This window comes from Heteronotia binoei, chromosome 8, assembly GCF_032191835.1.
Source record: "Heteronotia binoei isolate CCM8104 ecotype False Entrance Well chromosome 8, APGP_CSIRO_Hbin_v1, whole genome shotgun sequence".
Lineage (NCBI taxonomy): Eukaryota > Metazoa > Chordata > Lepidosauria > Squamata > Gekkonidae > Heteronotia > Heteronotia binoei.
In genome coordinates, this window is record NC_083230.1 from 74,719,388 (window position 1) to 74,737,564 (window position 18,177).

Below are 18,177 nucleotides of genomic sequence, written 5' to 3' on the forward strand. Positions count from 1 at the left end.
AATGGTCACAAAGTAGAAAATTGAAGGCGGGATTTATAAATTCCCAAAGACTCATTATGTCTAATTTATGGGTGTGAAAAAAACTGTATTAATTTCAAGTCTGAATTTTGGGGAAGGAACTAGTTTCGTTATCCCAAATTTTTGGAAAGGGACGTTACTATTTCAAGGTTCCATTTCAGCTATTCTCCCTGATACTTGAATTTTGGGACCATTATTTACTATGGAGGAATCAATCTGGGGGTACAGGGCAGCAGTTTTTAATTGAAACGGGCTAAGTAAAGTTTGAAGGGAATTAGACAAAGGGGTCTGAGTTTATAGACTCCTGAGGAAGGTGCCCCCAGCCAATCTTGTTTCTGTTTTCAATATGGGGAAATGTCTGCTTCTTCCAGAGCAAAGAAGCCAATAGCCAAACAGAACCAAGAACAAAAATGACAAGACACAGACAGACTTCACTTTAGAGTGTTAAGGAACTGGTATTTGGTGGATTTACCCTCACATTACCTTTGTTCTCTAGGACAAAGCTTAGAGACTGCTGTTATTGCTGCTCATGTTAAAGTTGCTCTATGCCATTGCTCATTACAGTAGTCTTATTTTGGGACTCAGAAAAATTACATTATCCTATCTTTAATGTAAATTAAGAGTCAAGCATATTTCCTTGGTGCAGTGAATGCATTGCTTCTGCAGTTTTCTTTTATGCAAGTGTTTTATGAGTAGCAAAAAGAGGCTGATGCAAAAAATTACACAAACTAAAAAAACCAAACCTGCCGACAGCACAAAAGTGTTTAATGAAAAAATATTAACTCCAAATATCTGAGACAATCCAACATTTACTGGAGAAATTTAGGTCAGATCATGGATTAGTGCATTGAGTCCAGGGATGACTTTGATGTTTGCCTGTTTATGTAGTGCAACCACTCAAAGAGGTTATTTAAGCCCTCTGTTGCTTATATCATAGAGTATGTATATTTTCCTACTGAAACTTATAACATTGACGTTATTAGCACAATATTATTTTAAGGAAATATTTGTCAATGCATTATTAAATAATCATTTTGGGAGGCAAAATATATATTTTCTATGCAGAGAAGTCTAATGTAACATGTGACTATCTCAGGAGTGCAGGGCACAGCAGGGATCAGTCTGTTATGCATGATGGAATGCAAGACCGACAAAGGTTTTGTTTGACTCTGATAGCCTGTTAAGCGGCTGCTTCTCCCCTATATTGCTTCTGAGATCAGGAGCAGAACTTAAGCTCACATATTTCTTCCCTACTCCTTGCCTGTCATGCCACTTGTTTATCCGCAAGGGAAAGTCAGTGACCAAACCAGAAGCCCTACCCCTGCCCTAAAACAAATGTGTGATTTCCAAATTTTGTTTTCACAGTTTGCCTGTAGTGGGAGAAAGGGTAGGGAGGAAGCAAAATCTGCTCCTAATCTAATGGTACACAAGCAAAGAAGAACTGAATGCCTCTGTGCAGGGGTTGTTTTGTAGAAAAACAGGTGGTGGAGCTCATTAGCATAACTCATTAGTATATGCCGCCTCCCCACCAGCCAAAAGCAACCCGACACAAGGAGAGCCTCGGGCGAGCAAGGCCTGCTTGGGCTGGCTAGAGATTCCGCCAGCCCAAGCAGGCCTCACTCACCTGGGGGTCTTCTTGGCCATGGCCTCACAGTCAAAAGGCCAGCAAGCCACCTGCTTTCCAAAATCACATAAGAAGTGGAGAAAGGGTGATGTGGGCTTCTGCAGGGGATAATGAGGGTTGCTGGGAGTGTGGCAAAGCCCCTGGTGGCTGGCTGGCTGTCCAGTCTCTTAATCCAGGGATTGTTATGCAGCTGCACCTACTATTCAATGGACAAGGTAGGTGGAGAGGAGGAGGGGGGGCCATCAGAAAGGTTCAGGAGCTGCGTTCCTGTGAGCTCCTGCTGTATTCAAAGCCTGCCTCCATGCATACATTCACAGAGGCATTTGACTTTTGCTACTGTTGCATGTACAGTACCAGGCTAGAAGGAATCAAGTGACTTGCTTAAGAACCCAAAAGAGAAGTACAGCCTGGTCCTTTCCTTTTACCTCACAACTGCTGCTAATGAGGGTGTTTTTTTGAGCAGGAATGCACAGGGACACAGTTTCAGGTGGCTTGGTGTTGGGGTGTGTGGCCTAATATGCAAATGAGTTCATGCTGGGCTTTTTATATATATATATATATACATACATACACACTGCGTCAAAGCATGCACTTTATGGAAAGCAAAACTGTCAATTTCTTATCCAGATCATGCCTCCCCATATACCCCCCCCCACAGGGATAGTGGTGAACTTTAACTGGTTTGAAGAGTTCCTCCCTCTTTTTTCCAGAAGCAACAGGAGTTAGTCTGCTGTTCAATGTGGACAATGAATCCCCAGGCATACGTGTCCAAATGTATGCATGTGCCCCCCACCCCCCATTCTCCCTCTTTTTCTGGGTAGCAGCCTCCCAGCGTTCCAATTGCAAGTCACTTCAGTACACTGATTTTCAGAAGACCTTTTGCAAACACAATGTATCCTTCACAAAGAAATGGACTGAATCAGTAGCTTCTCTTGTAGTTTAATGCAAACACTCTATGAGTTTTTAAAAAGGTTTAGGAGAAAGATTTGGGAATGCCTCAGGAATTCCTTCCATTGCCTTACTATGCTGACAGTTATGATCAAATCCTATACGAAAAGCTGCAGTTTACAGGGTGCAGTTTAAAGACTGTATCATTGCCACAAAGGAATAATGTGTTTCTTAGTTCTGGCACTAGAACCAGCACCAGCACTTTCCTTCTCTGCAGCATATTTATGGCTTGACATTGTTTGGTACTGCAGAAGCTGAAACTGTCAAATCATAAGTAAAGCAAAAAATGGGAAAGGTACAGGATTGCACAGCCTGCTTTCTTTATCCTACTTCTTGGCAATAACGTATGATAGTCTATTAGTTCTTGTGGCTTAATTTGATCCATCTTTAAAGTGGTCCAGAAGGAATGAGATTTTCCCCCTTACTATCTAGCCCCCCCCGCCACTATTACAATGTAAATCTTTGTTCTGTGAGTAAAATGCACCTTATCAAAAATACCACTAAACATATTTCCGCTTATGTTGTTAACCATAGAATTATTGTTTGGGAGGGGAAGGATTGCTGATAAATTTATACAGAAAGAATGCAGTAATACCTGGTAGTGGGGGTCATGGGGAAAGAAAGGCAAGGCAGTCTAGTTTATGAAACATTTGTGGGCGTTTAATTGCCTATCTGAAATTTGTACCATTACACATGCTCTGCTTCTCTATAGTGCAAGGGGCTACTGTTATCTGAGCTGGTTCCCTTCTGAGGAAAGAGAATACTGGGAATGTATGGGAGTTCTGTAGTGTTTGCTTTATTTAAAATACACAGGCAGAGAATCACTGCAACTGGCCTATTTAACTAAAACATTTATGCCCTGCCCCGCCCCATGGTTCAAGATCTACTACCCCACATATGATTGCCCAGTGAATGTAAAAGAGAGGAAGAGGGAGGGAGAAAGAACCTGCACCCTCAACCTGCTTTAGTCAGCTCTAGCTGCCAATGTGCCTTGACCAAAGTTAGCCTAGGCTAGCTAGATATCACCAGATCTCAAAAGCTAAGCAGTGTTGGCCCGCCCTGGTCAGTATTTGGATGGGAGACCACTAAGGAGTACCAGGGTCACCACACAGAGGTGGGCAATGGCAAACCACCTCTGAATGTCTCTTGCCTTGATAACCCTACTTTCCACCTGCAGCTATCTAATTCTCTCCCTGTCCTTTCTGCTATCTCAGAACTTTCTTTTTGACACAGACGCACACCTAACTCTTCCCTTCAGCCAGGAGGTTTGCAAGGGGCCATCTTTTCCACGTCCTGATGGGCACTTGAACAAAACCAGTTTCCTGAACCTTAAGGCCCAATGAGGAGGCATCTGTAGTAATAAAAACAGATTGCCATTTTCTTTGCCATGTGGGACAGACTATGCCACAGCAGTCAAAAGGCAAGGTCACTACAATACCTTTCTCATGTGTAAAACCATGCAATTATTCTAGTCCAACCTTATTTATGAGGCCAAGATAAAATCATAAATCTATATTTATTTAAAACTGTTAATTAAATTGTGGCTGTGAAGCTAAATGATTTATAGTGACATGTAATTTTCTGGTTTAATTCTAAACCTCTTCAGCATGTGTTAAATCTGTCAGGAAAGATAAAGGCGCATGAGAAATGACTGTTCAGAATTATTAGTAATCTAATATTTGCTTTCTCTCACTGAAAAGGTTAGCAGGACTGACTTGTTCAAATAATACCCAACCCCATTGTATGTCTCCTCTAGAAAGGAAGAGATTGGCTTTAGTCTTGTTGCAGTGTTGATCTTGTGCAATAAAATCCTGGCTCCACAATCTCATTCAGCTAGGTGCAACTAGTGTGCATAGCCAGTTGTGGTTTAGCCAGATGAGGACTCATAGGCACTTTATGCATGCTGCACATGTGATTTCTCAGCCAACACCCCTCCCCCCCGCAAGGTCCCTTCCTTCTCCAAACCCTCGCTTCCCCAGACTTTTCCCATCAAATCTCCAGGGATTTCCCAACCCTGAGCTGGCAACCTTTAGTGATAATGACTGGCTATAACAGTCTGATGCAAATATATAAAGGGGCAGATTGGTTTTGTCTCCTTCAGCTGCTTACTCACTTACTGGCAACTGATTTCTCCTGTAGCAGGGATTGAGAGCTCTAGCTCTTTCCTTCAGTTCTTAGGTGGTATTTTCTAAATAGTGCCAGTACTGATGCCAAATGGCAATTGCGTTTTCCTCCCCCACCTTGCCCCCAACTTCTGCTAGGTGATGCCCTCTTCTTGAGGCAGCAGCAGTACGACATTCTAGGTTGGATCCTGCCTGAAAAGCTTCAGTCTCTGCTACAGAGAAAATTAAATCTAAGGAGGATCCTGTTTTCCACCTTATTTTGTGCTCTGTAGGTCCTAATATTACTATCATTGTTTGCACACTCCAGCAGTAAATATTCTTTTTCTCCAAATTCAAGGGAATAGAAATTTGCCAATTAGTGTTTTTTATTGGTATCATAAAAGCAGCTGCACTTAAAGTCCTTGAGCATAATTCAAGCTGTTTCCCAGGAAATACAGAAGGGTGAAAATAGCTGTAAATAAGGTTTATGTTAGTTTTACTGTTTTTCCTCTGTGGTTAACTTGCCTATCCTTGAAGTGTTACACAGAATTCATCTGGATGATATTTAGCTGATGAGATCAACATCAAACACTGACTTATATCTGTATAGAAAGACAGCAAGTTAAGGATAGTGCAGCTGTTAACTATATAATGAATAATGCAAATATCTCAGAAGCATGAGGCTTACACGTCTAGATAAATTATAAATGACTAGAAAGTCCAGTCTTACACAGGATTGCACCAATCTAAACCTACATCTGAAGAAATGTGTGTGCACACAAAAGATTAAAACTTTGTTGGTCTTAAAGGTGCCTCTGGACTCTAGCTTTATTCTATATAGCTACCCACCTAGATCTACCTACATATTTCAGTAGGCTTAGGCCAGTATGACTCTGCGCTGTAGGACACTTAAATTAGTCCTACTAAAAATCAGATGTAACAATCCAGCTATTTTTTGTGGTCTTGGGAGCTGATACTCAGCTCCATCTGTGTAGCTTCCTTGTCTGAAATGGCTGGGAATGCCCACTTGCATAGGAGGTTCATGTACAAACTGGAACACCTCTAGTAAATACTGGATGGGGAATACATCTATACCTCAGTTGACCTACATAACACAGCTCATGTCCAGTCGTTCCTGCCTTGGGCAGGTGAAACCCCCACAGTGGTTTTGTTCTGGGATGCACTAAGCACTATACCAATAACCTCTTACAACTGCTTAACTGTGCTACAGTTAGAGATGTGCAGCGCTTAGTGCATCACTGAACAAAACTGCACAGGGGTCTCACTCCCTCAAAGCAGGGAGGAGGGAGAAAGAGCCAAACTTTCCCAGCATGCCAGTCTCTCCACCTCAAAGGGGCTTCGCCAGGCAGGCTGCCTTCCTCGTGGCTCAGGGATTGGCTATGCAGATGTCTTCTCACTGGCCTGCCACTTCCTCCCCTGTCCCACACAGCACTTGCTTGTCAAGGGGCCTGGCTGCCCACTTCCTTCTTGTGTGGTGAGGGACTTGATCAAGTGCCTTCTTCCTGCAGGGCTAAGGCTGCCATCTCACCCTCTATACTTCCAGAGACTCAAACAGTGCAGGAACTTGCTCTCACCCTAAGTGAAACCACTGCAACTCTTTTGGAAAAGGGGTTTTCAGTGAAGTAGTGGGGAGAGGCAGCTGGCTGTAGGACAGTTGCGGGCCCTAAGATTGCCCCAGCCAGGCACTTTCCTTATTTTTTTGTGCATAAACTGCAATAGGACCTTAGTTACACACACATATACCTGGGAGTAGCTTACAGTGGTTTCTTTCTGTATATTTACATCTTTTGCCTGTAGAAAGTGTGATACTCAATCACCAAAAAAGAAATTCAAGCAGAGCTTACTCTTTCCAGACTTTGTCTAAATAACAATGTGGCCAATCACTCTAAAATTATGTTTGCAAATGTAAACTCACTGTGGAGACCTTGTGTGACTCTCCAGAAGCAGCTGAATCCAAATCCAGCATTATATTTACAGTAAAAGTTGTTGAAGTAGACTTGTTTGGGCTTATGACTTATGTCAGCATCCTTCAAATGGTTCCTAGAGTTCTCAAGGAATTACAACTGAGCTTCTGACTACAGATATCAATTTATCTGGAGGAAATGTCAGCTTTGGAGGACATGTATAGTATCGCATCCAGGCTGGGCTCTCTCCATTTCCCAGACTCTGCTTCCATATCACCACATCACAACTCCAAGATGGAGCAGGCAACCCTTATAGAAACCAGGTCTGCTTCCTCTAGTAAAACCAGTGAATTAGCTTAAGACTTTCCTGACTACTGTTATCATCCATTTGAAGAAGAAAAAGATTAAGATACTGAATTTATACCACACCCTACACTCTGAGTCTCAGAGCGGCTCACAATCTCCTTTACCTTCCCCCTGCCCCCACAACAGACACCCTGTGAGGTAGGTGGGGCTGAGAGAGCTCTTACAGCAGCTGCCCTTTCAAGGACAGCTCTGAGATACGTAGCTATGACTGACCCAAGGCCATTCCAGCAATTGAAAGTGGAGGAGTGGGGAATCAAACCCGGTTCTTCCAGATCTGTGCACTTAACCATTACACCAAACTGGCTCTCCAGTTTGATAGTGTAAAGTGTCACCAAGCTACAGCCAGGTTTTGGTGATCCTATAAGGTTTTCAAGGCAAGACATGAGTAGAGGTGGTTTGCCATTACCTGTCTCTGCATAGCAACCCTGAACTTCCTTGGTGGTCTCCCATCCAAGTACTAACTAGGGTCAATCCTGCTTAGCTTCCCTATGTGTTTCTGGGAGACTTCAGTGTCCATGCCCAGGATGTGGCCTCTTCTCAGGCTAAGACCTCCATAGCAGCACTAGCGCTCTCCCAAGTCGTTTCAGCTCCCACAAAACAAGCGGGTCACACACTAGATCTTATCTTTGTCTTGGGGATTGGAGTGGACTGTATTACCATGGATGTGGTGCCATGGTCAGACCACTTTGTCCTGAAGGCCAGGTTATGCATACCTAACCCTCCTTGTTTAGGCAGTAAAAGGATTTATGCTAGCCCCCAGAGCCAAATGGACCCTAGTAGGTTCCAGGAGGCTCTGCGGGATCCAATTCCACCTGGTGGCCCATTGGATGAGCTGGTGGAAGACTGGCATAGCCGTTTTTCTGAAGCCATCAACGTGGTCACTCCCCGGCACTCTCTCTGCCCCTGTACCAATTTGGCTTCTTGGTATTCCGTGGAGCTGAGGTGGATGAAATGGGAGCTGAGACAACTAGAGAGTGTGTAGTGGAGGGCTCAGGATGAAGCTACAAGAACATTTTATAGGTCATTTATGAAGACCTATGAGATAGCAACAAAAGCAGCAAAGAAGCAGTTCTATGCGGCCTTTAACAAAATCATACCCACCTCAATTATTTAGATTAATTCGGTCTTTAACATCTTTGCCTCAGAGCATGCCAAATGTAAGGGAACTGGATATAGGCTGTGTGGCTCTTGCGGATTATTTTGCAAATAAAGTCTTGTCAGTCCATCACGACCTTCCAGCCACAATTGATACAATAATGGAACTGGGAGCCCTTTGTCCGTCTTCAGTTCCAGTTTTGGATCATTTCAGCTTGCTCTTCCAGGATGAAGTCAATAAGACCCTGGCTGCTGCGAAACCCATCACTTGCCCCCTTGATCCCTGTCCATCATGGCTGGTTAAAGCCTGCGGTGACAGCATACGGACTCCCCTGAAGGAGATCATCAACTTGTCACTCTCAATGGGGGCATTCCCAGGGGCCTTGAAGGAGGCAGTGGTCCATCCTCTCCTGAAAAAGCCATCTTTGGACCCCATGGTCCTAGCAAATTACCGCCCAGTCTCGATCTTGCCATTCCTGGGTAAGGTAGTGGAGAGGGTGGTGGCGACGCAGCTCCAGGGTTTCTTGGAGGATGCTGACATCCTGGATCCCTTCCAGTCCAGCTTTCACCCTGTTAATGGGATGGAGACAGTGTTGGTCACCTTAGTGGGTAATCCCTGGAGGCATCTGGATCAGTCAGCAGCGTTTGATACGGTTGACCAAGATGTGTTGGCGCTCCACCTCACAGATGTGGGGATACAGGGGCTGGCCTTACAATGGCTGGTCTTCTTTCTCCAAGGTTGGGGACAGAGGGTGGCACTTGGGGGCAAACTATCCCAGCGGCACCCATTACAATGTGGTGTGCTGTAGGGAGCAATTCTTTCCCCAATGTTATTTAACATTTATTTGTTGTTGTTCAGTCACACAGTCGAGTCCAACTCTTTGTGACCCATGGACAAAGTCACGCCAGCCCTCCTGTCTTCCACCATCCTCTGAAATCTGCTCAAATTCATGTTTGTTACATCAGTAACGCTGTTCAGCCATCTCATCTTTTGCTGTCCCCTCGTCTTTTGCCTTCTGTCTTTCTCAGCATCAGGATCTTTTTCAGTGAGTGCTCCCATTTCATTTGGTGGCCAAAGTATTTGAGTTTCAGCTTCAGCATCTGACCTTCCAGGGAACAGTCTGGGTTGATTTCTCTTAGGACTGACTGATTTGATCTTCTTGCAGTCCAAGGGACTCTCAAGATTCTTCTCCAGCACCACATCTCAAAAGCATCTATTCTTCTGCGCTCGGCCTTCCTTATGGTTCAACTTTCACAGCCATACATTCATACTGGGAATACCATCGCTTTGACTATACGGACTTTTGTTGGCAGGGTGATGTCTCTACTTTTTATTATACTGCCCAGGTTCGCCATGGCTGTCCTCCCAAGGAGCAAACGTCTTTTAATTTCATGGCTGCAGTAACCATCTGCAGTGATCTTGGATCCCAGAAATGTGAAGTCTGTCACTATTTCCATGTCTTTCTCTTCTATTTGCCAGGGTGTGATCGGGTCGGATGCCATGATATAGTTTTTTTGATGTTGAGTTTCAATCCTACGTTTGTGCTCTCCTCTTTCACCCTCCAAAAGAGGTTCTTTAGGTCCTCCTCACTTTCTGCCATTAGAGTGGAGGTCATCTGTATATCGGAAGTTGTTGATGTTTTTCCTGGCAATCTTAATCCCAGTTTGTGCTTCATCCAGGCCAGCATTTCGCATGATGTACTCTGCATATAAATTAAATAAGCAGGGTGACAATATACATCCTTGTCGAACTCTTTTTCCTATTCTAAACCAATCAGTTGTTCCATATCCTGTTCTGAGAGTTGCTTCTTGACCCTTGCACAGGTTTCTCAGGAGACATGTGAGATGGTCTGGTACTCCCATCTCTTTAAGGACCTGCCACAGTTTGTTGTGATCCACACAATCAAAGGCTTTAGCTTAGTCAATGAAACAGAAATAGACGTTTTTCTGATACTCCCATGCTTTTTCCATAATCCAGCGAATGTTGGCAATTTTATCTCTAGTTCCTCTATCTCTCCGAACCCCAGCTTGAACTTCCCGATCTATATACTGCTGAAGCCTAGCTTGTAGGATCTTTAACATGACCTTGCTGGTGCGATAGTTTGAACATTCCTTGGGATTAATCTTCTTTGGGATTAGAATATAAATTGATCTTTTCCAATCCTGTGGCCACTGTCGCGTTTTCCAAATTTGTTGACATACTGTGTGCATCACTTTAACAGCATAATCTTTTAGGACTTTGAATAGCTCAACTGGGATACCATCATCTCTGTTCGCTTTGTTGTTAGTAATGCTTTCTAAGGCCCATTTGACTTCACACTCCAGGATGTCTGGCTCAAGGTCAGCGATTTCACTGTCATGGTTGTCAAGGACATTGAGATTCTTCTTTTATAATTCTTCTGTGTATTCTTGCCACCTCTTCCTCATTTCCTCTGCTTCTGCTAGGTCCCTACCATTTTTGTCGTTTATCATGGCTATCTTTGCACAAAATGTTCCCTTGATTTCTCCAATTTTCTTGAAGAGATCTCTTGTCCTTCCCATTCTATTATTTTCCTCTATTGCTTTGCATTGTTCCTTCAGGAAGGCCTCCTTATCTCTCCTTGCTGTTCTCTGGAAATTTGCATTCAGTTAGGTGAATCTTTCCTTTTCACCTTTGCCTTTCACTTTCCTTCTTTCCTCAGCTATTTGTAAAACCTCATCAGACAGCCACTTTGCTTCCTTGTGTTTCTTTTTCTTTGGGATGGTGCTGATTGCTGCCTTCTGTACAATGTCACAAACCTCCATCCATAGTTCTTCAGGCACTCTGTCTATCTAACTCTAGTTCCTTAAACCTATTCCTCACCTCCACTGTATATTCATAAGGGATGTGATCAAGGTCAAACATGAATGGCCTAATGGCTTCCCCAGTTTTCTTCAGTTTAAGCCTGAATTTGCAGTGAGTAGCTCATGATCTGAGCTGCAGTCAGCTCCAGGTCTTGTTTTTGCTGACTGTAAGGAGCTTCTCCATCTTTGACTGCAGAGTATATAATCAATCTGATTTCTGTGTTGCCCATCAGGTGATGTCCATGTGTAGAGTCGCCTTTTAGGTTGTTGGAAGAGAGTGTTTGCTATGACCAGCTTTTTCTCTTGACAAAACTCTATTAGCCTTTGCCCAGCTTCATTTTGTTCTCCAAGGCCAAACTTGTCAGTTGTTCTGGTTACCTTTTAACTTTCCACTTCGGCATTCCAGTCCCCTATGATGAGGAGGACATCTTTTTTTGGTGTTAATTCTAGAAGGTGTTGTAGATCTTCATAGAATTGGTCTACTTCAGCCTCTTCTGCATCAGTGGTTGGGGCATAGACTTGGATTACTGTGATATTGAATGGTTTGCCTTGGATACGGACCGAGATCATTCTGTCATTTTTGAGATTGTATCCCATTAATGCCTTCCTCACTCTCTTGTTAACTATAAAGGCCACACCATTTCTTCTACGGAACTATGGCCCACAATAACAGATGTAGTGATCCGCTTGGTTTAATTCACCCATTTCCGTCCATTTTAGTTCACTGATTCCCAAGATGTCGATGTTCAGTCTTGCCATCTCTTGTTTGACTACATCCAGCTTACCTTGATTCATAGATCTTACATTTCACATTCCAATACAGTATTGTTCTTTGCAGCATCGGACTGTTCTTTCACCATCAGACACATCCACAGCTGAGCGTCCTTTCAGCTTTGGCCCAGCCGCTTCACTCATTCTGTGGTTACTTGGACTTGCCCTCTGTTCTTCCTCAGTAGCATATTTGGCACCTTCTAACCTGAGGGGCTCATCTTCCAGCACCATATCTTTTAGCCTTTGTTACTGCCCATGGTGTTTTCTTGGCAAGGATACTGGAGTGGGTTGCCATTTCCTTCTCCAATGGATCACATTTTGTCTGGGTTCTCAGCTGTGGCCTGTCCATCTTGGGTGGCCCCGCATGGCATAGTCCACAGCCTCACTGAACCATGCAAGCCCTCTCACCATGTCAAGGCAGCAATCCATGAGAGGGTTTAACATCTATATGTGCCTCCTTTTCAGCCCTGGCCCCTACCTGGTGGAATGAGCTCACCTGGAAGATCTGGGGCCTGTGGGATCCAATTCTGCAGGGCCTGTAAAACAGAGCTCTTTCACCAGGTTTTCAGCTGAGGCCGCGGATGTCACTTGTTATTGGCTTCTCCCCTTTCATTCCATCCCAGTGCTGTAGGACCTGCTAGATCTGGACAATAGGTCATGTTTGTGAGGCAGAATTTGTCATTTTAGTCTCCACTGTTTACTTGGTAATTTTAGATCTTATATATTTTAATTGGTTTTAACTGTTGATTGTCTTCTTTTATGATGTAACCCGCCCCAAGCCTGTTCTACATGAAGGACAGGCTAAAAATAGAATAGAATAAAATAAATAAGGATGGGCATGAACCAAACCACAAAGGAAAATTCATCATGATTTTTTCCCTGTTCATGGTTGGCAAACAGAAGTTCATGATAGGTCTACCATCATGAACTTCCACAAAAATTTAAAGTAGTTCATGGTGGTTCATGGCAGTTTGTAGTGGTTTACGGATGAAGCAGGAAGCAAGAGTTTAAAGGGACTTCAAGTCCTCCCTGTTTTCTGTTCTCTGTGAAAGCTGCAAAAACAACTGAGCGGTGAGAAGGCATTCCTTGCTTCTTAGCTGCTTCAGGCTGTCTTGTGCAGTCCCTTTAAATTATAAAGGGTCTGCAGAAGACAACCCAAAAAACAGCTGAGCCATCAGGGAGCAGTTCCCCCACTGGTCATCTGTTTTGGGCTCTCTTGTGCATTTCCTGTAGATGGGCACAAGAGAGCCCAAAACAGCTGAGCCAATGGAGAGAAGTCTCCCCATTGGCCCAGTTTTGGGCTGTACTGTGAAGCCCCTTCAAATGGGGCTGCATAAGGGAGCCCAAAAAGCTGAGCCCACAGAGAGAAATCTCCCTACCAGCTCAGCTTTGGGCTGTCTTGTGCAGCCCCTTTAAACCATGAACAACAAACCATGAACCGAACTGCATTTTTCCAGTTCATGCCTAATGTGGATTACTGATCCACTTTGTTGTTGACTGCATGAAGGAACTTGGAAGCCAAGTTTCCTTGGTTCCCAAAAGGTCAATAAAATCACATAGCTATCCCCTCTCAATGATGCTGCCCCATTCCCTTACTCCAGTGTGTGTATGTGTGTGTGTATGCACACCAATTTCACTGTGAGTAGTAACAGCTGAAGAAGCAATAGCCTGCTAAGAGTATAATTAATGTAAATAGTGCTGAAAGAGTAATTTACTCCACTTGTAGCCTAGAGAGACCCATGGTGCATTCTAGTGTTCAGGGTTTATTGATTTTTTTTCTTGCCGTTCAGATTATCTTTTGTTGTTTTCTCTCTCTGCTGTGTGTTAGTGTGTGTTAGGGCTTGTGCTCTGAAGGCCTCTCTGTTGTATTGGTGGCCTGCAGTCACTTATTAACTTTTTGCAAATCCTGTTGGAATAAAGATTATTGAAACCAAACTCCCAAGTATGGGATTGGATTATTTCTCGAACTCTACTAACAGTAACCACTGCCACCAACAAATCTGGAAGAAAACTTCCTGTTAGACAGAGTGGCTTTTCTATGTTCCACCTACTTGTCACATCATGTGCTTAATTCTTCTTTGTTAGCTCAAATGTGCAATAGATTGTTCATGAGCTATCAGGATGGTGAGTTCAACTGCTTTCCCTCTCATTTATTGTTTTATGAAAAACAAGACCAAATAGGTGTGGTATAATTACAGAGATCAGGCTCCTCCCCATTGTACCTTGACATGTGGTTTGGATGGAGTCCCTAGCCTCCCATCTTTCACCTGTGGCCAGGGGGACCTAGCAACCCTATCCTAACTACCTAGGGTGCATTCACACTACTCTAAATAATGTGTTTTGCCCCTGGATTTTTGCTATTCTTGCACTGTAAAAACAAGTTACATTGTTTAGTGTAGTGTGAACACACTCCTAGTCCTTCACAGCTTGTGTACAGAAGAACTAAAGAAATAAGTGCATGACAAGAACTTCTTCCCGATGTCCTAAAAATTTATAATCTGCCTCTGAGAGTCCATCCCCCTCTGAGGTCATCCCTGATCTTTCTACCTCAAGAGAGGGGGGGGGGGGGAAGTACTAGCTAGCTTTTTTGTTTTCCATGACTCTGTCTTTTTAGGTGTGCCCAGCCACCAGGAGCTTTGCCATGCCCCCAGCAGCCCTTATTAATTCCTGGAGAAGCCCACACCACCCTTTCTCCACTTCTTATGTGATTTTGGGTGGTGGGTGGCTTGGTGGCTTTTTGACTGGGGGGGGAGCCAAGGAGAGCCCCAGGTGAGCAAGGCCTGCTTAGGCTGGCTGGATCTCTAGCCAGCCCAAGCAGGCCTTGCTCGCCTGGGACTCTTTTCTTGTGTCAGGTTGTTTTTGCCTGGTGGTGGGCAGCATATGCTAATAAGTTATGTTAATGAGCTCCACCATCTATTTTTCTACAAAACGACCCCTGGGTGTGCCATTCTACCAAGGTATCAGAGGTTAAACCTTTTGTTCTTACTTTGGCCAGAGCCAAAGTGTGTAGTGCTTGGGTGAGAGATAGCCATCTCCTGTGGTTTTCCTTTTGTCTTTTACCAACATTATAGTCTCTGGGGCATGTGTATAGTGAAGATACAAATCAGGAGTAGCCAAACTTAATCTTGGGAGCCACATGTGGCTCTTTCACACATATTGTGTGACTCTTGAAGCCCCCAGCACCTTGTTGGCCTACTTGGAGAAGGCATCACTTCTTCAAACCAAGCCAGCTGGAGGCTTGGAGAATGCATTTAAAGTTTCCTTCCTTCCTTCCTTCCTTCCTTCCTTCCTTCCTTCCTTCCTTCCTTCCTTCCTTCCTTCCTTCCTTCCTTCCTCAGTAATTTGCTTGCTAACTAAAAAAGATGAGCTATATTTGGCAAAGGATTTCCATTCCACACTAACAAGTGCCATTGGCGTTGTGTACAGTGAGAAGAATTAATATTTCAGACTGCTTTGTTAGGTTATAATAATGTGGTTTGGACTGTATGTGAATTCACCTTCAGGCTGTGGTCTACTTACATTGGATTGTGTACATTTTAGTGAACTAATGCCAAAGTCTTGGCTGTGATCCATCCCTTCCATGTGCAAAGAATAGGAAGCTGGCAAAATGAGTGGTAGATGATGATTAAGAAAATAGGGGAACAGAGGGGAGGGAAAGAACAGCTTGCTCAGCATATTTCTCTTGTTTCCTTTCCTATTTTTCAGTGCTTAGTCAAGGCATCCAATGTGTGCAAGCTTTCATTGAGTGCAAATGACTCTGCCCCCGAGCTCCTATTGGATGGAGCTTGCATGCAAAAATCTAATGACACCATGCCTGAGGAGTAAGAAAGAAGAGGGAGGAGAAGTCTTCTTCCTCAAGACTTATGCTCTGCTGGCTTCCTGTTTCCCTCAGCATTTAATCTCAGTGCATTAAATATCTTCATCTATAACAATGCAAAAATTCCAATCCAGCTAAATCCCATTGGTTGATTTTATCTGAAGATGCCTTGTCTTCATGCTGAATGTTGTGCAGATATAGAAATAAGGGCTTGTAAAGGGCTTTTGACAAGATACTTCGCCAAAATCTATTAAGCTTAGCTCTCATGGGACAATTGGTTAAACTACAGGAAGTATACTGTAGAAATAAATGGACAGTTCTCAAAATGGAAGGAAGTATACAGTGGGGTCCCACAAAGATTGGTATTGGGACTGGTGCTATTTATGTTACTCATAAATTATTTGGAATTGGGGATGAGAAGTCTAATAGTCAAGTTTGCCAAATTATTCAAGATAGTGAAAACCAAGGTAGAGTGTGAACAGCTCCAGGAGATTCTCCCTAAACTATGTGAGTGGGCAACAGTGAGACAAATTCAGTGTAGGTGAGAGTATGGTAATGCATGTTGAAAAAATCCTGACAGTAAATAAATACTGATGGGGTCTGATATGGATGAGATAGAGAAGGAAAAAGTTCTTGGGGTTGTAATGGAATTTTCTGTCACTGGATATAGTGATAGCATGGGTAGTATTAAGGGTGTTTAGACAGATTCATGGAAGACAGATCCATCAATGGCTACTAGCCATGAGAACTTAAGGGAACATCCATATACAGAGGCAGCAAACATCTGAATATCAGTTCTAGGAGGCAGCATTAGTTGAAGGCCCTGGGCTTTTATGACCTTCCAGCCAGGGCAACTAGAGTTTCCCCCATGAAGATAGATTCAGGTGGATAGCCATATTGGTCTGAAGCAACAGAACAAAGTTTAGGTCTTGAAGTAGGCATGCACACAGAAGCTTATACCCAGAATTAAACTTTTGTCTTAAAGGTGCCACTGGACTCAAACTTTGCTTTAGAATTCCTCTAGGCTGCCTTGAACAAAGAGGAAAGTATTGAAGTATAAGTATATAAACAAATAAAGAAACAAACCGGTTGTCACTATTTGAACAGGTTGCTGGGTGAGGTACACTACTGGTCTAATCCAGTGGGCCTCTTATGTTCTTATCAAGGTTATTTGATGACTTATTGTTAATGAAGCTGTTAATTTTTTTTCAGTATACAAATATAATAGCTGATTGTGATAACTGAGATCCCAGTTAATTTGTTTCCTCTTCTTGTGCATGCTTGCAGTATCAAAACTATATATGTCTACCTGGATTTGAGCAAGTAATATCTGGATATGAGCAAGTGGCAATATCCTTGAGTAAAGTTCTAACCTGATAGATGGTTAGAGAGCTGGACTAGAATCTGAGAGATCCAAATCCTTGTTCTGCCACAAAATTCATTAGGTGACTATAATATAGTGAATTCAAAGCATCGAGGAGACGAGGTAGCAGTGATAACAGCTTTTTATTAGAAGCAGCATTGTGAGGGCCACTCCAACAAGACTGGGGAAAGGGCCTACTGGCCAAACCTATATACAACTCTTGGTTCCCACACAAGCATGCCATTGGTTCATTCAAACAGGCAGGGGGGCTGTGATTGGAGTGGGGCAGCAGGTATTTGGATCCTACTGGCCATTGTTCCCAAGTCCCCAAGCTCTGCCCTCCTGGCTCCAATGATCCTGGTAGGAATCTTATACTTCAGTCCTATACACAACAGTGGCCTTGGTCCAGACACTGTTTCTCAGCCTAAACAACCTAACAATGTGATTGTGAGGTCAAAATGGAGAAAGAGAAAAACACATTCATTCTACAGGAGGCGTATAGATAATTAATATGTGGTGCCAAGTCACTTGTTGGTCATTACGGAAATGGAAGCCTGGTTGCACCTTGTTTAGATATGTGATATATTTACCTAGATTTACTGGAAGTGCTTCTTTACTACCCTGTTTTTGAATTGTTGCCATAAAGACTAAGTGCTAAACGATCATGGATTTCCCCCATGCACACACCTTGCCGTCCGCAGGTTCCACTAGGGTTGCCAATCGCCAGGTGGGGGTAGGGGATCCCCCGGTTTGGAAGCCCTCCCCCCTCTTCAGGGTCATCAGAAAGCGGGGGGAGGGGAGAGAAATGTCTGCTGGGAACTCTGTTATTCCCTATGGAGGTTTATTCCCTTAGAAAATCATGGAGGATTGATCCGCGGGTATCTGGGGCTCTGGGGGGCTGTTTTTTGAGGTAGAGGCACCAAATTTTCAGTACAGCATCTAGTGCCTCTCCCCAAAGTATCCCCCAAGTTTCAAAACGATTGGACCAGGGGGTCCAATTCTATGAGCCCCAAAAGAAGGTGCCCCTATCCATTATTTCCTATGGAAGGAAGGCATTGAAAAGGTGCTGTCCCTTTAAATGTGACGGCCAGAACTCCTTTTGGAGTTCATTTATGCTTGTCACAGCCTTGATCTTGGCTCCACCCCAATGTCTCCTGGCTCCACCCCCAAAGTCCCCAGATATTTCTTGAATTGGACTTGGCAATCCTAGGTTCCACCTAGGTGTTTCTCAACACAGCACAATATGTTAAATTTGTACTCTACCTTTCCTTCAAGGAACTCTGAGTGGTACTTTAATCTTCAGGTTTGTAATATGCTTGTTTAGA

The 18,177-nt window shown here is 43.6% G+C and overlaps 1 protein-coding gene across 5 annotated transcripts in view; it reads left to right on the plus strand.

Moving 5' to 3' along the window:
* ANO4 (anoctamin 4) overlaps positions 1-18,177 on the plus strand; it is a 288,919-nt gene that overhangs the window by 72,330 nt on the left and 198,412 nt on the right. The gene's annotated exons all lie outside the window — the stretch shown is intronic.